Genomic DNA, 21,117 nt, shown 5'->3' with positions numbered 1-21,117 from the left:
CATATTTACAAGGAATAATATGAGAAACTAACTTGGGTATCTCAGCTCAAAATGTCATATATGGCTTTGGATTAGGGGACAGAAACAGACATCTTTACATCCTAATGCAAATTTTCTTCTCCAAAAATCTGTCTACTGAAATCTATCAAGCATCTATCATCTATCTATTATCTGAATATGTGTATATGTTTCCTGAAATTTAAATATTTATCAGGTCATACTCATGGAAACATTTATATAAAATGATACAACAATAATTTTAAAGTGAAGCATTTAATAGGTCAGTGAAGACTTGGAGCTTCACATCCATTATCCATTTAATTTTTTACTAAAGGATTGTTTTCCCAATTAAAATACTTAAGCATCAATGAAGTAAAAAAAAAATTGAGCAGCAGAGTTTTAAAGAAAAGATTGTATATATATAATATGATAATAAAGTTATATTCATCAACAAATTAGTAGGTCTTTGTGAGATGGAGAAATTTGACTGGTGAAAAGTTAAAATGTAATTGAATTCTATACATTTCGTTCTCTAAATGGGACCAAAATGGTTCTCTCTATATGTGAAATTTTCAGTTAGAGTGCACTTTGTTAGAAATCGTGGTAGGTACCCTGAATTTCCTTTTATTTTCACAAGAGGATGCTGCTATAACAGAGAGTCCAAAGACTCTGCACTTAGTTTATTTAGCCTAAAGTGCCAAAAAGATAAATGGATTAACGTATTTAGATCAAAGTAAGATACATGCAGTAGGAATATGGGGGTCCCAAAAACCACAGAGCAAGAGAATTTCATCCTGGATAAATAATATGTTTTTTAAAATCCCACCTGAACTGGGATGGAAGGGGATAGGAGGGGAAAACACAGTTTCAGGAATTTTTAGAAATTTATATATATATTTGAGAATAAAATACTCTTTATCCTTTACATCTTGGACGGATATTAAGGAATAAGTCAAGCTTCTTAAAAGCAAAAGTACAAGAGAAGTCATTAATGTCAGATGACCAAAGCATATAATGGCATACTATCAAGGACGAAGAATCTTAGATGTAACTTTCAGAAACGCTCTGTTCGGAAAAGAGTTGCATCCGTCACATTTACCATATTTGCCTTGGTGACCACATGGGGTCTGGCACATAACAGCTTTTCAAGAAATAAGTATTGGTAAAGAATGAGGCTTTTGATATGCCTACCACCTTCTCAAAACCCTATTTACCTACATTTAAAATTAAATATTGCAAAAATTCATTCTCTGTGTCTTATATTGATTACCATATATGTTTTAATTACTCACATATTAAATCAAAATTATATTTTTAAAATACCAAAAAAGAAACTCATACTTAAAAAGAGTTTAAAATGCACATTTCTCTTGAGATTCCAAAATACGTGTTTCAGTAATGTTTACCATTTGCCTTCATGATTCTAACTCAGGAAATATTTTAACTCAGAAAGTTAGAATGAGTCAAAAGCTGTCTTTACACTTTGACTGAGAAAGGACTTTTTCCCAAGGAACTATTCAAAGACAATAAAATATGCTATATACACAGGCTTTCACTGAAGTAGTATCTATACAAGAAAATGGAAACAACACAATGTCCCTCCAAAGGGAAATTATTAAATATATTATAGCAATTACTCATATGTAGTCATTATGTGATAATAATGAAAACCAATTCCTTATGACTACTGAATGAAAACAGCAGTATACAAAATTGTACATATATTGACTAGTTAGTACATTTGGGTCAAGACTGGAAAGAGAAATACCAAACTTGGAAATGTGTTCTGGAGAACTTGAAGGTATTTTCTCCTTTTTCAACAGCTTGTTTTAACATCATTGTAATTGTTAATCTCCAAAAGTAGAAATAAAAGAACCCATCTGTAAAATGGGAACGTTGTAGTAATAAACCAGATAGTGCATATAGAACTCTGTGGGCACTTCTTGACCAGGAGTGAACACTCATTATATACCTTACTTGTTCTTTTTTATTATAATCACCATACACATAACCTTGACATGTTTGTCTATTCTACATCCTTTATTTCTTCTATCAAAGATTGCCAAAAATTCACTGAATGAACTGAAGCAATCTGAAATAAGGAAAACTCAATATTTTAATCACTAGACACCAAGCACAGACACACGGTCTAAGTAAAACTGATTTACAAAGTAATAACAACACCAATAATCAACAGATGCATGTGACTTTCATTACAAATTACAGCTCTAAAGAGGGCTTCCATGTTGCCTTCTCTGTGGTTGCTTATTATACTCCTAGAGAGATGTTGAACTGCAACAAAAACTGAGGTGAAAATAGGGGAAATCAACCTAGAGGAAGTGACAACCTCTTGACGAGTCTTAGTGCTCTCATTTCTCAGCGCTCTTACTTTCATTTCTCAATGTGACCACTTGCTGATTTTTCATCCTGAGAGCCACAAATTCCAAGTCAGAAAGAACAGGAGCGTTTGTGGCTGCTCTTTCTTCAAAGCATGCCAGCACCGTGCACCACAGTGGACTGTTTATTATATAAATACAATGCATACGTCTGGAATAGCTTAAAGGTTGAAGTACTCAGTGAGGGCAAATTTCTTCTTAAAAATACTCTCCACGGAGAAGTATCCATTTTGGATACACACCCTCCACTAATCCCTACTTTTTACTTCACATGCTTCTATGGGTGTGAAATAAACTGTCCACCACTGGTGCTCGCTGCAGCCCTTCCTAATCCCTTTGGTCCCTTGATTATGTTTAATTAAATCTCATATGTATATTAGTCTCATCCCCACCTTTCAACGCACTTGATGTAGAATTGGTTGCCTGAAATTCCTTTCTCGGCTGTGCCATGGTCTCAAGAGTCAGACATCCTGCTTTCCCTTCCTTTCCTGTACTTCAGTTCTCAGCTCTGGGACTTCAGACAAGTTATTAAACCTTGCTAAGACTCTATTTTAAAAAATAGCTACAACAAAAAGGTTGCCATGCTATTGTGAAGATTAAATGATATATGTCAGTTGCTTAGCTTGTGGTAGGCACCTAATAAATGCTCTGTCATTGCTGAAGAAGGACTTGGAAGCAGCACAGCCTAGTAATTAGGAACAAGGAATCCAGAGTCAAGCTTCTTGGGTGAATTCCAATCCTGGTGTTTTCACTTAAATAATTAATAACGACAATAGTAATAATATCATTCCCGTGGTGTTGTAAGAATTAAATATGTGGGCACTATAAAGTACTTACCACATAGTAAATAAGGTTTGCAATTTTATTACTTGCCTACTACACTAATTGGTTATTTCTTCTCCATTGCTTGACTATGGTGTAACAATCTTAAATTAGGACTTTGAATGTGAAGACCTGAGAATATGTATATTTACATATGCTTGCCAATATATTGGTAAGGATCCTAGTTGCAGCACTATTTGTAATAGCAAAAGACTGACAATGATCTAAAAGTCACTCAATGTAACTGGTTAAGTAAGTTACATTATATCCACACTGTGAAAAGTTCCTCAGCTATTAAAATGCATGAGGTCCAAGTATAAGCATGATATGAAATTATTTCTTTGATACATTTCAAGGGAATGGTCAATGATGCAGAACCATGTGCATTGTATACTATCATTTTTGTTTAATAAGGATTTCGTATACAATGTTTGTGTATTTAGAGAATATTTCTGAAAAACACAATAAACTGCTAACAATGGTTGCTTCAGTAGGGAGGTGGCAGGAATGTAGGGAGAGCACTTTTCACAGTATACCTTTTGCTCCTTTGTCATTGTATGAATTTGCCACTTACATATGTAGTTCTCGACACTTAGCAGAGTTTTAAATTTCATTGTCTCTACTTGCATGTGTCATCTGTCTGTTTCTGTTTCTTCATAAAAAGGCCTAGAAATCTTCCACTCGCGATGCTAGTAGACTGGGTTCACCACCTTATGTCAGCAGAGTCATACCACACTGTATTTCTGTACCATAATATGACCTTGCTACCTCTTGCTTCCATTAATTATTTCTACATATATTTTCAATAGCATTTGTTACGTGAGTTGATTTTCCTCACCCAGTAAATGTCAAAATGTTGCTATTCCTGTAGCATCTCCTTTCTCAAAGGATGTCTTCCTTATAAAGGATTTATTTTGGCACAGGAGAGGACAAATGGCTTTCCTACCTTCTGTAGGATTCTAGAGTCATTTCATGTAAGGAGTCCTTTCTTCATGTTACAAATACATGCATGTTTGTCCAGAGAAGAGAGTTCACCCTTGTGGCTAAGTCCCCTCACTATCAGCAAATCGTCCGGAGCTAAAGGCTTCTAATGGGGTACAAGATGCAACATGGCCCATGCTCCCAGTATCATCAGTTGTGAACTGATAACTTTAAAATTTGATGTGGGCTTAAAACTTATGGCTTTTCTTTTCAAACTTGCAAATTTGAGAATCCATTACTTATTAAAAACATTATCTAAACAAGTGTCAAGTCAATCACTAAAATGACACCTTTCTCCTTACTCCTTCCTACATTCAAAAGGTGCGGGTACCAACTACAGACTCCACCTCAGCCATATCTGATGTTAGCCATGACTAACAGAATGCTCAGATTTACATCAGGGGTAGTCTTGCGCAACCTGGCGCCTAAGTTGCCTTGTCTATAAAACAGCATTAAATTCACAGGGGAAAGACATGGGTAAATGGGTTGTTGTACTGACATAAAGGCTAACACCTGGTAAGCATTTGATAAAATTGCTCTCGGCAGTGGTGTCATCATCATTAATTTTAAACATTAGATGTTTAAGCACGGCCTTAATGTCTGAAAAACTCCTAGTACTTTCCACTTGTTAATTTTTTTTTTTCAAGTCTTATCCTTGAAAAGAACGCCTATTCCATACAGCGATCAGTAATACTTATCCTATATACCAGCACTTCACACATGTAAATTAGCCTAGAACCTTGTTAAAATGCAGATTCTGACCCAGTGGGTCTGGCGGAGGGCCTGACATTCTCCCTTCCGACAAGCTCCCAAGTAAAGCGGATGCTTCTGGTCACAGACTAGCAAGGCTATAAACCACCATGGACTTTACAGGGATAGAATGACATGCTTGGTAATGAAAAAAATGAATCTTGAACCGAACTTTTTTATGTGTCCAACTACAATTATAATTTTTTCTCCTCTCTCTTATGGTTACCTCGCAGAAAAGCATGTCTTTTTCCTCAGTTCTAAAATAAAATGCATGTACAATGAAAATCCAATTAGTGTGTCCTCCCTAAGTGAACTCCTAGTGAATGCAAAGGCAAGAAAAAAAACAGTTATAGCATTCTTAACGAAAGGAAAGGCCACATTTACAAAGATTTTTTTTAAGTGAAAAGGCAAGAATTTTAACCTTGAGATACTTTAAACGAGTGATAGTTATTTCTTCCTTGTCATAACACAAGCCTACAGTCATAATTTATATTCATTCTTTTTGGCCTACCAATAAAATTAGGCCTAAACAAAATGCATTTTCTGTGATCTGTATGCTTTTCTTGTATAACTAAATGTTCATGTCTCTAATATAACTCCTTAAAGCTACACAGTTTAATCAGTAAGAATATTGTACCTGCAGTAAGCTGAGGCAACCCAGCTCTAACAATTCTGGAAGCTTTTGCTAAGCTTCCACTACATTCTTTGCAATGTGCTAATTCCCTTGATTTGCTTGAGGATAGCTGGTGAAAAAATAATAGAATTTTAATATAAATAATACTCTCAATTTTAAAGCCCAATAGCCAGGCAAAAGCTTATTAGAGGTTCTATGGTCTTACTCAGTGCTTTGTTTTGTTTTGCTTTTCAGACTTTTTGAAAAATGAAATCCATGGTAAGAAAATATTTACAGCATAACCCAGTACTGCAGACTAACCCAGTATATTGAGAAAACATTATTTATTCATGAAACAATACTTACTACATGCAATACCTTCAGATATTTCTATTCTTTCTCTTCAATTTTATTTCTTCTTAAGTGCTGGTCATTCTTTACTAAACTTATTACATGACCCACTAATTGTCATTCAAACTTCTGAGTTTGAAGATAGCACTGCCTTAGGTAACTTCCAGAACCTGAAGCCGGTTCTCCGAAAGTCTATAGGTGAAAAGGATGTTCAAGGAGTGGGGCCACAATATGCTGGACTGAAAGATAATAGCCAAAGACTCTGAACATGGGTTTTTAAGTGGCAGTTAATAGCCAGAAACCACATCTCCACCAATGCATCAAACATAAACGTTTTCTCTCCTACCCTTTCTGGAGAATCATACAAGAAAACCACCTTTTATGTTTAGGCCCAATAATGGAGGTCTAGTGAATTATCCACTTACTATTAGGAAGTAATAAGAAAGCAAGTTAAGGAGGAATATTGGTCAGAATAATAAGCACACAGACTGGTACATGTAGGAATCTGGCACCTTTTAAATAAATTTGTGTAGAGTAAGCTGCATGTAGCTGGAGTTATATCAGTGGACCAAAAGGACACTGTTCCGATGTAAATTGTACCTGTTAGGGACTTACAATGCATAAGAAAGCAGAGAAACAGAATGAGAGGTTTCAGTTTGCATTGATTCATTTCACGCAGGAATGGCCAAATCAGATCTTTCAGAATCGTTACAGCCTAAGACAGTAGGCCTTTTTGTTTCATTTTTATACTTGTATATTTAACTTTTTATTTTGAAATCATTTAAAAAGTATAGGGCAGTTGCAAAAATAATACAAACTCCATACAGAGAATACAACTTACCTCAAACCCCAAAGTAATACAATGTGTTTCATTTTTATAGAAGAAACAGCACTTAGGTGTGTGTGAGTTAAGAAAGTAAAACTAAGTCAAGGAACCTAAGTGAAATACATTGAAACCATATATCTTTGCTGGTCTGGTTGCTGAATATTTACTTTCAAATTGAGGCATTAGCGACAACACCACACCCCAGTTGGTAGTGAGTTAGACAAACTATCTTTAGAGGATCTCCAAGTAGTTCTGGAGAAGGACTGGTAACCTTTGTCATTTCCTTCCTGTACAGTTATTCTCAGATTCCATATGTGAAGTACAAAAATAGTGATGAAGATCTCCCTGGTTCAGAGTTGGGTCTCATGTGGAGGCTTGAGAGATACTTCTGAGTGGAAGAATATTTGCTGAATATTTTTAAAACAGCAACATTATAGAGTTTTAACTAGGAACCCAAATTTTGATATATTTAATTTTTTCCCTCAACGTTTAAAATATGTATTCTGACAATTCATTGAAGGTGATTTGTATGTTTGGGATATATATGCTGGGATAAAATACATGTTTAATAGACTAGAAGGTCATATCACAATATTCCTCCTCTTAGAGAAAGACCTTTTGATAATTCTCCAAAGGGCCTCTGGCTATTATGAAACATCAGTTTTTGGCTCAGCTGAAATTATTCTGACAGACTTGACATTACATTATCATTACAAGATCGTGGTATACTTAAAGTTAAATGAAGATTCACGGAGACAGAAAATTTAAAAAATTCTAAAAGAATTAAAACAAGTCTCCACAATACTAGATTAGGATATCAAAGTTTACCCAGATAAAAACTAGATATTTTCTGGTTCAATTAATTATAGCTCTATATGCTTTTAACGTGGGTAAGCAAATCATCCACACTGTTACTTCAACATTCCTCCACTCTGACCCCTCTCAAGAACAGGTAACTTATACATTTCATTTTAAAAATTTGTGATGATATTTTAATATCTTAAGGCCCAATAATTTTTCCATATCGACTACTTCTGATTCTAATTAATTTTATCTAAAATTTAGGTTTCCCACACTCCCAACAAAAAGAATAATGTTTCATAGGAGGATCTTTACATATCTATGGTAGATTTTTCTAAGTAGGTTGTACACCTTTTACTCCCACATGGGCTATTAATAAGATAATATGCTATTAGACAATTATCTAAAATGCAAAGATTAGTAGCTCTTATTTTCCATGTGAAGCTGACTTGCCCATATACATATACTCATATATACATAGTTAAATACACTCAAAACTGGTGTTCTCTTATGGAGAAAGGTAACCAAACTGCTTTTGTGATATTTTGCCAAAAAGAAAAAGAAAAAAAGAAAGAAAATCCAAAATGTTAAGGGAGTCAGTGCCTGAGTTTTAAAAATGACAGTTTTTATTTATTTATCTATTTGTTTGTATAATTATTATCTTATTTTAGGAGCACCAGCTAGAGTTGGAATTTAGAAGACTATACATTAAGAGGAAAGATGAAACAGATGCAATACACAGTTAAGATCAAAGAACCCCATCAATTCATTTGGAGAGTCAAAATCCATCTAAGCCTCAGTGCCCAGCCTGCATAATAAGAAAGGATGACTGAAACATAAGGATTAAACAGATGAGCTGTCTCCTGTGGAGGCATGGGAAGGAAGCCCACTGAGACACTTGTAAAGACACTTCAGAAGCACACACCTGCTCTTCCACCGTCAAATCTACAGGAGACAAGCCTGGCTAAAGACTAACGTACTAAATGGCTAACTTTAAGAGAAAGGTATATATGTTTAATGGATGTTTTTTTGCCAAGACATTTTCAGTCCAACAGAGTGACAAATTAATGAACTGTCGCCATTTTTCCAAGATGATATAGCAAGTGCTTGCTTTTCAAATAGAGAAAAAAATAGTGACAATTTTCCCATGCCTTGAAACAGCATTAGGAAGATGCCTACCTCATGATCAGTTTCTTCTTGTTTTCCAACTGAATCATGGCTTTCCTTGGGACAATCTTGAATAACCTTAGTAAGTATATGTTAGTTCCATTTCCCATTATCAGGAAACTACCATAAATAGCATAAAATAAATCCTAGTTTTTAGGAACCCATTGCTAAATTATACCTATAGCTATACTAAATTGTACAACTTATTCTTTTTTTTTTTTAAAGGTTTATTTTATTTATTTATTTTTCCCCCTTCCCTTCCTCCCACCCTACTGTTTTTGCAGTCTGTGTTTTCTTCCTTCTCATTTTCTTTCCTCCAGGATTTGATCCTGGAGAACCCTGATATGGAGAGAGGTTCCCTGTCAATTGCACCATCTCAGTTCCTGATGTCTGCTGAGCTTCACCTTGACTCTCCCCTTGTCTCTCTTTTGATGCGTTTTCAACTTGCTGCGTGACTCACCTGAGCAGGCACTGGCTCACCACACAGGAACCTGTGCTCGCCACACAGGCACTCATGCAGGCACTGGCATGCTTTCTCTTCTTTTTCACCAGGAGGGATTGAAGCCAGGTCCTCCCATATGGTAGGGAGAAGCTCTATCACTTGAGCCACAACTGTTTCCCACAACTTATTCTTTATAGATGGAATAAAGCACAGGAATCTATGCGTGTGACTTGTGGCACTCTATTTTAATGACCTTACCACAATATTATGGTATAGCTCCCAAAATGAAATTACTCTGAATATCAAAAAAATTCTTTCAAGAAACTATTTTAAGAAAGTCAAATAAGCTGAGCCTTTAATAACATAGATCTACTGGGCAGAGGGGGAGAACCTGCATGGAAAAAAAGTTTTAAAAATATTTATTTATTTTTCTTCCCCTCCACCTCCCCTTCTGCTTTTGCTGTCTGTGTCCATTTGCAATGTGATCTTTATCTATTGCTCTTTTTGTCTTCTCATCTTTCTCTAGGATTCACTGGGATTTGATCCTGGGAACCTCTGATGGGGAGAGAGGTACTTTATCAATTGCGCCACCTCAGTTCCTGATCTCTGCTGTGTTTCTTCTTGACTCTCCCCTTCATCTCTCTTTCGTTGAGCCATCATCTTGTTGTGCGACTCACTTGCATGGGCACTGCCTCACTGCACAGGTACTTGGCTTGCTGTGCAGGCACTTGGCTCACCACACAGATACTGGCTTGCCACGAGGGTACTTGGCTTGACATAAGGGCACTCATCTCACCATACAGGCACTGGCTCGCCATGAAAGGCACTTTCTCTTCTTCTTTTTCACTAGGAGGACCCAGGGATCGAACCCGGGTCCTCCCATACAGTAGGTGGAGGCCCTATCACTTGAGCCACATCCTCTTCCAAAATATTTATTTTTTATTTATATTTTGTTTTTTATTTCCTTTTTCAAATTATTTTTACTTATTTATTTTTGGCTTTGTTTTGGGGAAGGTTTTGCATTGCAGAAGAATTGCAACTGTGGCAGAGAAGATCACTGGTGTGGGGTATCAGAGGTGGGAGGATGTGTGGGGAAGGGTGCGCCTGAGGCATGCCTCTATGGAATATGAATATGTTCAAGTGGTCATGGGATGTCATCTTGGTGGGTGGAGACCCACACAAAAACTGAAAGAATATTGAATTCCCATGCTGAGGAGTCTCGCTACATTCTCCAATAGAGTGGCAAGAATCCCTAGAGTACATGGGCAGTGCCTAGCAAAGGAGAACAGACCAATATACCAGGACCTTGATATTGATACTTATGAATCTTATTCTTGTGAAATTTAAATTTAGCCTAGCATTATATATTGCCTAAGAGTTACCTCCTGAAAGCCTCCTTGTTGCTCAAATATAGTCTCTTTCTAAGCCAAACTCAGCATATAAATTTACTACCTTCCCCTGGCATTGGACATGACTCCCAGGGATCAGCCTCCCTGCCACCAAGGGATTATTACCAAGTGCCAACTAGTGATGCATTTTGAAGAAGACCTTGACCAAAGGGGGAAATATTAAATACAAATGACTTTTTATGGCTAAGAGATTTCAAAGGGTCAGGTGGTCATTCCAGATGTTTTGCTTATACATGACTTAAGAGGATCTCACTGACTGTTTCAATAAACAGTGTCTCAGGCTGGGGGACTCCAGAGGGTTCTAGAGACATTTGGACACTATAGGCATGGCAGACTACCCCAGAAATTTGGCACCCTGTCAGTGGGCCCTACCTTGGAATATATGATAACCTGTCCCCCCAATGTAATGGAGTTGAATTATTTATAATTTTCCTACACATGGTTCTTATGCCCCTTTTATTTGAAACCTATAATAACACTATACCCATTAAATGTGTGCCCCAGAGACTTAAATCTTTAATATATGCTGATTGAGCCCTGAACATCAGCAGAGTTGCAGCCAGCATCTATTCTCCAGTTGATTGGACTTACCCAGGACAACTACAAAAGGATAATGATGGACAAGTCCATCCCCCAAAACAGAGAGTATTTACTATGGCAAGCAAAACAATTCCACCCATGTGCCCCAGAGTTATTTAAGCTCTCTCTCAAGTGGAAGCAGAGTAGGCATCACCATCCCCAAATCCTCAAGATTGAGAAATGTACAAACATAAGGGGGGAATGCCACTATAGACAAATGTAGACATTATTATTCTAGCGATGGAAGAACTTGTAACATTGATATAGACAGTGGTTCCAGAGGTTCTAAAGGGAAGGAGAGGGAAGAATAGGTATAACACGGGGTGTTTTGGGAACATTGGAGTTATTCTGCATGACATTGCAATGATGGATACAGGCCTTTATACACTTTGTCAAGACCTATAAAATTGTGCAGTGAAAAGTGTAAACCATAATGTAAACTTTAGACCATTATTAGGAGCAATACTTCAATATGTGTTCATCAATTGCAACAAATGTACCATATATTGACATATTAGTCAAAATTTAGGATAATAATTAATATTCAATGCTGGTGAAGGTACAATGAAAAGAGAACTATTGATGAGAATTTAAATTGATACACTATTTGAGGTACAACTAGTAGTACCCAACAAAATGTAAAATGCGCATACTCTTTAAGAAAAGAAACTTGATCTTAATACATCTAGCTTAGAAAAGCAGCCACAGAAGTGCTTAAGGGATGGATGTATATATGAATGGATAGTTAGAGAGAGAGAAAGAAAGAGGATAGAAAGAAGGCACATGCAGATTCTCGTATAATCATTAATTTACAGAAAAAGTTAGAGACAATTTAAAAGAACATCAATAAGAGAATGGTTACATCAAATTACATTTACACTATGGAAAATTATACAGTTATGGTCATACATTCTGAAAAGTTAGGGTACATTATCAAAGAAAACTGTTCAAGATAAATAATTGACATAAAAACAAATTATAGAAAATACATATAGAATAATCCAATTTTTAGTGAAAAGTGATATTTGTATTCATATGTGTTATTTATGAATACGTTTGATTATATTAAAGTTCAGTTAACAGTCATTGAATCTGGGGATGGGACAGAGTGTGTGGAAAGATAGGGTTTTCACTTTTTAATTTACATGTCTGTATCACTTAGATATTTTAACAATGAGTTAAAGCTCTTCTCTATATAAAAAAAAGATAAATTATTAAATTTTAACCTTGAAGAAGTTTAAAAATTTCGTAGTATTTGCCAAGTCTACTAAATGCTTTCAAGATTTTTAAAAAACCAGAAAATGATGTGACTTTTGAAGATGGCACAGAGGGGATGCCGGATTCCCTTCCTTTTGATAAATTAATTCTCAAGATTTAATGAAAGTACAGCCTTTAAAACTCATCCAGAAAAGTTAATGAAGTACTCACTGACTTCTATTTTACAGAAATTTTTCTGTTTTAATTAACCTATCAATCTTTCCATTTGATGGAGAACACTTTATATTTACATCTTCAAAGAGAAGATCTGAAATAAATATGTACAAAATATTAAAATGTATAGGCTAAATTATGTACTTATGTTACTTGATCATTCATTAGACAACTTCCACAGGACCACCTTTACTCATTTTTTAATACTATTAGATATTGCTTGGTTCCCATAGAATATGATAACTTATATGGATATTTACTTTACATATATGTTTAAAAGCAATTTGACTTTCAAATGATACCCAACAGATGCTATTTAATTCACTAAGTAAATCTACATAAAGGTGGATTTTTCCGTACCCTCCAACATAGCCATTTTAAAAATCATGAATGCAAAACTGCTTTAGGACTTTTGAAAAAACCAGGAAATTTCTTTTTATTTTAAATGGTAGAGAAAAAAATTCTTCATCCTGAATTACCCCATGGTTAGGTAGACTTACATATTTTCTAACTTTCACTTTACAATTTATCAGCAATTGGTTTTAATCTGCGTTCTAGCTTCACTCTCGTTTTAAGATATATGAAAAGGAAAAGCAAATGTACAATAGCTATGATGCATGTTAAATCCCATTTTCATATGATGAACAGCACCGTTGGGGCTCGTGGATCTGGTGCTGGCTATGCATGTTACACTGAAAGGTGCTGCTTTACCCAGACTGTTCAGATCAGAAATAAGGAGAAAACTATTTACTGCAGAGTTTCATAGAGTCTGATGGCAATTAGCAAGCCCTACACCTGTTATTTTACTTAAATTACTTTTAAAGTCATGGTTTACAAACTATGAGACTACATAAGCAAACATCATGTTCTTATGCAAAAACATTCTTCCCACAAATTATAAAATTGGAAAGCTTAAATAATATACAACATTTGCTCCAGATAAATGATAAAAGGAAATAGTTAACTCTGGTTGGAATAGTTTCTCTATCATATAAGCATAATCTCTGAAATTGGGAACTCATCTCTCTACTGTGTGGACCAATGACTTAGGAATTTTAGAAGCTCTTTGGATCCAAAGTAACAATCAGGTTGATACAGATAACAGCCAGAAGGAACAAAAAAATATGCCAACAAGGAAATTATAGAAGAGACAAGACATATATACCTGTGAAACAATTAGAAAAAAAAAAAAATATATATATATATATATATTTTTTTATAATGGGACTGGAGATCAAACCCGGGACCTTGTATATGGGAAGTAGGTGCCCAACCACCTGAGCTACATTCACTCCCCAGAAGATATCTTTATTTAATAAAGTATTACTATGTGCAGTCCAATTATAGGATAAAAGGGTAGGCCACAAAAATATCACAATACTCTCCCTGGTGTTTCCCAAATCCTTACATATGGCCATTTTTCCTCATAAATACATCAAATTTATAAACCTGTACTTTCAGAATATATATGAATATTCTTCAGCTTCATCAACAATAATTCTTTTTCTTTTCTCTCCCTCTGAGACTTAACTTGTACTCACATAAGAGCTTTAAGGATTAGAGGTAAAATATGTAAAGTTCCTTGGCACATATTAGTTGATGGGTAAACAGTGGTTGATAAGGTGAGTTTTATTTTTTCTGCTATCAGGAAAGCTTGTTTATTCATTGGACAAATATTTATTGAACTGCTACTATGCACGAAATTACCCTGCCCAGTGATGGGGATAAAAATGAACAAATAAATAAGGTGCCTAAAGAGACATCAGGTGGTTTTCTAGTTTTAAAAGTTTTTCAAAGAAAGTAATTCTATAATCTACCCTAGCAATGTTTTCCAGTTCTGCCATAGCTTATTTCAATACCTTAAAAGGCTTACCCTTTGTTTCATATTTCTCTCAGCTTTCAAAAAAAAAATCATAGTATGCATCCTATATATACTGCCTATGACAGGTATGTATGTTTATGTGTTTTAAAATACCTTGAAGATAAGAAAGTAAAGGTTACTGGACAGCGAGGCAACAAATAAAAACATTAGCATTGGGTCTAGTTCAGACCTAATTGCAAAAATCTTAAGAGCAAAAAAGCAACCAATTCAATTTTAAATTTATGCTGCATAAACCATAACAGAAACACAGAATGTGCTCCCATAGACTTCTTAATATTTCAAATTTAGTTTCAATCTATCACAATTTTCTTTTGTCCTGGTTTAATTGAAAAATGTCTTTCAATATATAATCGCTGTCACACAACGTGCCCAGGAGTGCTGTGGGTCAATGTCATAGCTGTAGCTTGAAAACAATGACTATTACCTTTTTAAAAGATTTCACAACACCAGCATCTTGAAAGTATTGAAACTTGTCTTAATTTTTGACAGTGTTTTGCTGCTGCTGAACTTTTCATTTTTTCCCAAAATACTTCTACGTCATTAGCAACAGATGAATTCATTAAATTCATTATTAATTCAAATGACTTTTTCATTTTTGTAAGCCCCAAGGTTGTCTCACTAAGATCAGCTCTCTCTGTGTTCCACAAAATGTAATCAATCTCTATTATAGTCATGAAAATGGTATTTGTCACTTTGCTGGGGAAAAAAAATCGATATATCTTCCAAGGCTGAGCAGGCATTTAATGCAATGAATTGAAGACTGTTAGAGAAATCTACTTGCTGGGAGTATAGGACAAGCTAATCGAAATCTAGAAAATCCACAGAAGGTTGGCCAATGAAATATATAGATATGTCATACAAATTAATATTGGGGAATTGGAATAACATGTCATTTTTAGTCCTGACAAGAAAATGGATTTAGGCAGGCAAATCTCCAAAGGGTCATTCGCCATTTTAAAAAACAAAAGCAAAATATGTATACCAAGAAAAATTCCTGGAATATGACTAATAACAAGTAAAACATTGGAGAAAGATTCATTTCCCTATAAAATTTACCAGGGAGAGAGAAAATTTTAGAGTTGCAAAACTGTCAGAATTCTTAAGGCTCAGAAGCCTATCATATGGAAACATGAAGTGGGCTTGAACTTCTTTAAGATATACATTATTGCAACAGTTAACTGCAGAACAAAATAAAGTCCTTAATAGAGTTTAGAATCTAAAGCACATCTTTTCAGCCTCTCGCCCACCCCACCCTACCCACACCAGGGAGGAATTTTGATTTTTGGGCTTCTGCTGAGCTACCTTTAGCAAAAAGGAAGCTGGTGACCTCTCACCTCTCAATAACCTATTTTCTAGGGAATAACTTCTAAATCGAATATTCTTTATAACTGAAATCTATTTTTTCAAAAACTGCCCCTCTTTTCTTCTACTCCTACTCTGGAACATGTAAAGTAAATCTGTATCTTTTCCTTTGAATTAGCCCCTCAAATGCTTGAGGTCAGCTATTAGATCCCCCAAGCCTTCCCACATCCCACCCCTCCCTCAGGTATATAACCTATCTAGCTCCTTCATCCATTTGTCACAGCATTTCATTTACCACAGCACATGGATTCCAGAAAATTCACACTGTTCTCTTCCCAAGACACCTCAACTTTTAGTATGCAACACCCAAGCGAAACATAAGAAAACAAGTATGTTCAATAGGAATAAAGTCCTCTAGAGCCCTGATTTAACGTAGTTGAAAATAGTGCATCTCCTTAAGTAATATAAAAGTGAATTTCCTCTTTCTCTCCCTCTCTTTACAACATCTTAATCAGACTTGTTTCCAATTAAGTTTATGATCAACCAGAATACATGCTCCATGAAGGCAGGAATTCTTATCTGTTTTGTTTACTGCACCATCTTCTGCATTGAGCACATAGTAAATAATAAATATTTGGTGAGTGAATGTGAAAATAATTCAATCAACTAAAGCTGCTAGATCTTTGCTTATTTGTACTGTTGACAAGCCAAATCCCTTCTATTCTGTGCTCATGAAACTGGTTTTTAAAAATATAAATACAGGGCTTTCTATCTGTTTAATATTATCCCATTGGTTTAGGTCAAGTGTTTGCAAAAAAACAGCTAAAATTATACTGCAAAGCATGTATGTAAACAAAATATGATTAGAAAGTAATGACCCATTAGTCTATAACTTACGGATTCAAAGTCATTATGTCATTGTCACACCCTCAAAAGTTTCAACCAAATAAATAAACATCTCTCTATAAGTGAGTATATTCTAACTTTAATTTTCTCATAATTAGTTATTAATTAGTTATTTCAGGTATGTTTAAAACAACTCTTGTCATTTCCTTCATGAAACAATTGAGGCTCTGTAGGTTAATAAACGCCAGCACCAGGATTCAAATTTAGGTTCCTAGAATCCCAAATCCCAAATTCTTTTTACTCTTCCATGCTCTGCTTTTTAGAAATTGAACCAATGTGAAAGAAAAAACTAACAAGAAATTTCTAAAGAGGTGATGAATTCTAATTTCCCTAAGTGTTATGTAATTATAATATCTCACTAGAAAATCGGTTTCCTTAAGATACTTTTCCTTCTGTACCCCACAGTCTTAACCAGTTAGAGACCAAAATATTAAAAAGAAATTTCAACGTTGAAACGTAAGTCAAATTTTGAATTTTTATTCCTATAACTGAAGCTGATAAAGGTTTAAAAAAGAAGAAAGAAAAGAAAATGTTTAGGAGAACAGAAACAGGATCTCAATCATGAGCTCCATGTGAATAAATTGCTTGAACGATAAATCAACTACTCAACGCAACTTTAAAAAGAAAGCAAATAGTGCATGAAAAAAAGTTCAGCCAATCTACTTGCTTGGTAGGAATGAGCCAAAAAATTCTAATGACAAACTGAATTTTCAGAAGGTTTTCACCATTTTGGTAAGTATCATGTAGAGTGAAACATGCAGGACAAATGTTCTTATAACCTACAAAGTTTCAGGAAGTCACTACCAATGGGATAAAAGATGATGCCAATTTTCATCAATGAATTGGAGCAACTCCTAATTTAGTGAAAATATTCCCTTCGAATAGGCTAACATCTTACGGAGAGAAACTGGGTAATTTCTTCTATAAATAACAGCATTATGACCACACAATAAAAACACATGACAGTTCATCATCATTTATAAAAAGTCTGTAAATGCTCTATTCATTTTGTGACTTGTTCAGTTACAAAATAAAGGAGCAACTCACGTAAATCATTTATTAGACGACAACAACAAAAGCCAAAGAGTTTATTTTCTCTGTGGGCTTAACTTAACCCTCTCTGGTTTTCATGGATAGGATTTTTTAATGTCTCCACCTAAGCTGGGCACTCTCTGAAAATGCTTCTCATATAATTTTAACTAACTTTCATAAAAATCACAAGGTTGCTTCATTTCTCATTCACAGAACAAATCAAGTTAAGTAAATGTACTTTCTTTGCATTTGACATGGCAGATCACTCCATGTCTTAAAAGACAGGTACACCTTCTCTTCCATAAATGAGTTTTCTTTATTATAAGTGTCAGAGTATAAATGTGCTTATATTAATTACTCTACTAAATAATTAACTTGACCAACAACCTTTTGTTGACCACCCACTATTGGTCAAATACTACGCTAGACCCTGGGGATTTGAAGAAATAAGGCACAATCTTTTCCTCAGGTAGCTGCAGTCTGAAGGTAAGACATGCACATAAAATTACAACATCATGAGAGTTAAAAATAACATTGTAGAGATTCATGGAAGTTCACGGATGATGCCAGCACCTGTCATATAGTAAGCAAAACAATAAATATTAGTTAACCAACTTATCTGAATGAATCACAGTTGTAGTAGGAACACAGGAGAGGCACATAAGTCAAGCTAGGGCACCTGTGTTGGGGATAGTAGTGATGGGAAGGAGATGGTGTTTGACCTTACTTATTTTTGTCTCCAGAATATTCCGACCTCATTCATTATATAATAGTACACTGGATTCTCCATAGAGATAGAAGGTAGAAACCATCTTAAATGTCCATTTAAGGGGATTTTATTATAAGGTGATTTCTCATATATGGCAGGCTCTATGCCTGAACCTTGGAGGAAAGCCCTGCGACTTTTATGTTTTCTGCTGATTTCACTGGTGCCCTGAGATGTAAGGTGGCATATTTGTCTTAAATGGTGAGGACAGTACCAGGCATGCAAGTTCAATAGTTGAATCTATTAATAAAAAAAATTTATGCTTAATGACAGACTTTAAGAAATCTAAATGACAGTATATTAAAAGTTTAACTTATGCCAACAAAATAGACAAGCCCAATTATCAGCTGTATGCTTGCAATGGAAACTTCATAAATAAATTTATAATTATCCCTTCTCCAAAGTCCACCTTTATAAGCCTGTTATAATTAGAATGCAATGCAAGTGAAAATTCAAGCAGTTAGAAAGATAGTTGCAGAGACAAAGTGATGATGGTATTCTAGTTAAAATCCTGTTGAAAGAATGAACTTTTGGAGAACTTCTTTTACTACGCAAATGAGAAAATCAAGACAAAGAGTCTAGTTTTTCTCCATTCATGCCACCATACACCATGCTGCACATAGTAAAGAAGAGAAGCTGATTCTTGTCTAAATATTTGTCCTCTTTTAAAACTGCCTTAGAACAAATTAAGTCAGTCTGCATAAACCTCCAGGACCAAAGTGAACAAATCAAAGACTGTAAGTCATGACTATGTAGTCTCTGCCTCCTTACAGCTCCACATCATCACTCTCAGACCTGAACATTTGGTCTTACTGTCTTCCTGCCATAGCTGTGGATCAATCCCTAACTCTGGTAAAGTAGTTGACTGACCTTCTCTATTCCTGCTCCCAAGCTATTCAATGAGGCTGGAGAAAGTTACAGATAGATGCCTACAAAGGGATGCTTTCCAGCCTTAGCTTAGCATCTCACTACTTTTCAGTTTCACTTGCATCTTCTCAGCTCCCTTTCCTAATCTACAAAGAGCTGTTACAAATCTTTGATACTGTCCTCACATCAACCTCAGCTGAACAACTTGCTTCTCCCTCCTAAAGAAGAAAAGAGCCCAAGAGGAAGAAATGTCTTCCTTTTACTCCCTTAGCTTCTTTCCTCTTATCTCGGGGGAAGAGAGAGACAATTTTCCCTCCAAGGCACTGAATTGCACCTCTTCCACCTTCTCCAGGATGGGGCTCCATCCCATCACTACTGCCCAAAATCAGCTTATTTTGGGGGCTGGAAAATTATAAAATCTTCATGTACATACATGAAAAGCTCCTCCATACTGAAATTCCCACTATAACTCAGGATACCTTTGCACATGTTATTTTCTCTGCCTAGAATCATTTTCCTCTATCTTCATTCCACACCCTTCAATAATGAGCTTAAATGTCATCTTTAAGGGGAAATCTTTCTTCCCAGTTACCCCATAGAGAATTACTGACCCCAACTAAATTCTCTCTTATTTCTTGTATGGCAATTTATCTGTCTTCCTGTCATTCCCCACTTGACAGGGAGGTCACAGAGGGCTTATCTTACTCATCTGTCTTCAGAGTCTAGCACAGTGCCTGGTATGTGAGAGGAAAGCAAAATTCAAGTTGATAAATATCATTAGTCACTGAAAATTAATGTGAGACTTCAGACAGGAGAAGAATAATAGCCTCACCATTATTGTTTTCATTTCAAAATATCTATCATAAATACATAGACTACTTTTCCAAATTAGAGAAATCAGTCCTAAAGGACAAATGTTTTTAAGACATTCTGTAAAGCTAGATTTATATAAATTTAGACAGTTAACAAGATACCTGTTATAATATAAAATTATTATTGTATCTAAAATCTAATGTGGGTATGTACATTTATTTTTTAATCTACCTATCTGGTTTATATATTTTGATTTATGTATCTGATTTAATTTATATATTAAGAATATTTTGACACCATTAAATGTATGTATAAAACAGTTATAATGGATGGCTACTTTTATTAAAATACATGGTTTTTCAAAAATAAAATAGCTTCATATTTACAGAAGTCAACAATATTTTAAATGGCTCAGACCTGCATATAGTAAATTTATTATATGCTAATCATCTTATTAAGGTACAAGAAAATAAACTGTTTTTTAGGTATCAGGATCTGACCATGTTTTCTTTCCATCTTGTCTGAAAATTTATAAATCAAATTTTTGAAATTTTCTTTTTGTACTAAAAAGTTAACTTTTAAATTCTCTGTCATCACAATGATATTAAAACTTAAATCCAGCTATGAGCATTTTCTTTGTATTATACTGGAAACTGTAGAATATAAATGAAAGTCATCATAATAAAACTTCTTCTCAACATGCAACAACTATATGCATTTTTTAATTAACAAGAATGACAGAATTTAGTAATATGTGGCATTGTCATCATTTGTACTTATGATTTGCATGAAAGAAACCATGTGTAATTCAGAGTAAGAAGCTGGACATGTTCATTAGTAAAGAGGAGTAGTGTTACTCTCGGTTCATTTTCAGTGTAAACCTATTCAGTCTTTGTTGTAGATCCAAGCGTCTGCCAGTGTACTAAAGTACATGAGATGTAAACAGCTCTATGCAACTGTCAGTTTTTGTTTAAACTTGTG

The 21,117-nt window shown here is 35.0% G+C and overlaps 1 long non-coding RNA gene across 13 annotated transcripts in view; it reads right to left on the bottom strand.

The window, feature by feature from the left end:
- LOC111765513 (uncharacterized) overlaps nt 1-21,117 on the bottom strand; it is a 149,006-nt gene that overhangs the window by 86,180 nt on the left and 41,709 nt on the right. The window lies entirely within an intron of this gene.

Source organism: Dasypus novemcinctus, chromosome 12, assembly GCF_030445035.2.
Source record: "Dasypus novemcinctus isolate mDasNov1 chromosome 12, mDasNov1.1.hap2, whole genome shotgun sequence".
Classification (NCBI taxonomy): domain Eukaryota; kingdom Metazoa; phylum Chordata; class Mammalia; order Cingulata; family Dasypodidae; genus Dasypus; species Dasypus novemcinctus.
Note: the sequence above shows the minus strand (reverse complement) of the source record. Positions and strands in the feature narration are given on the sequence as shown.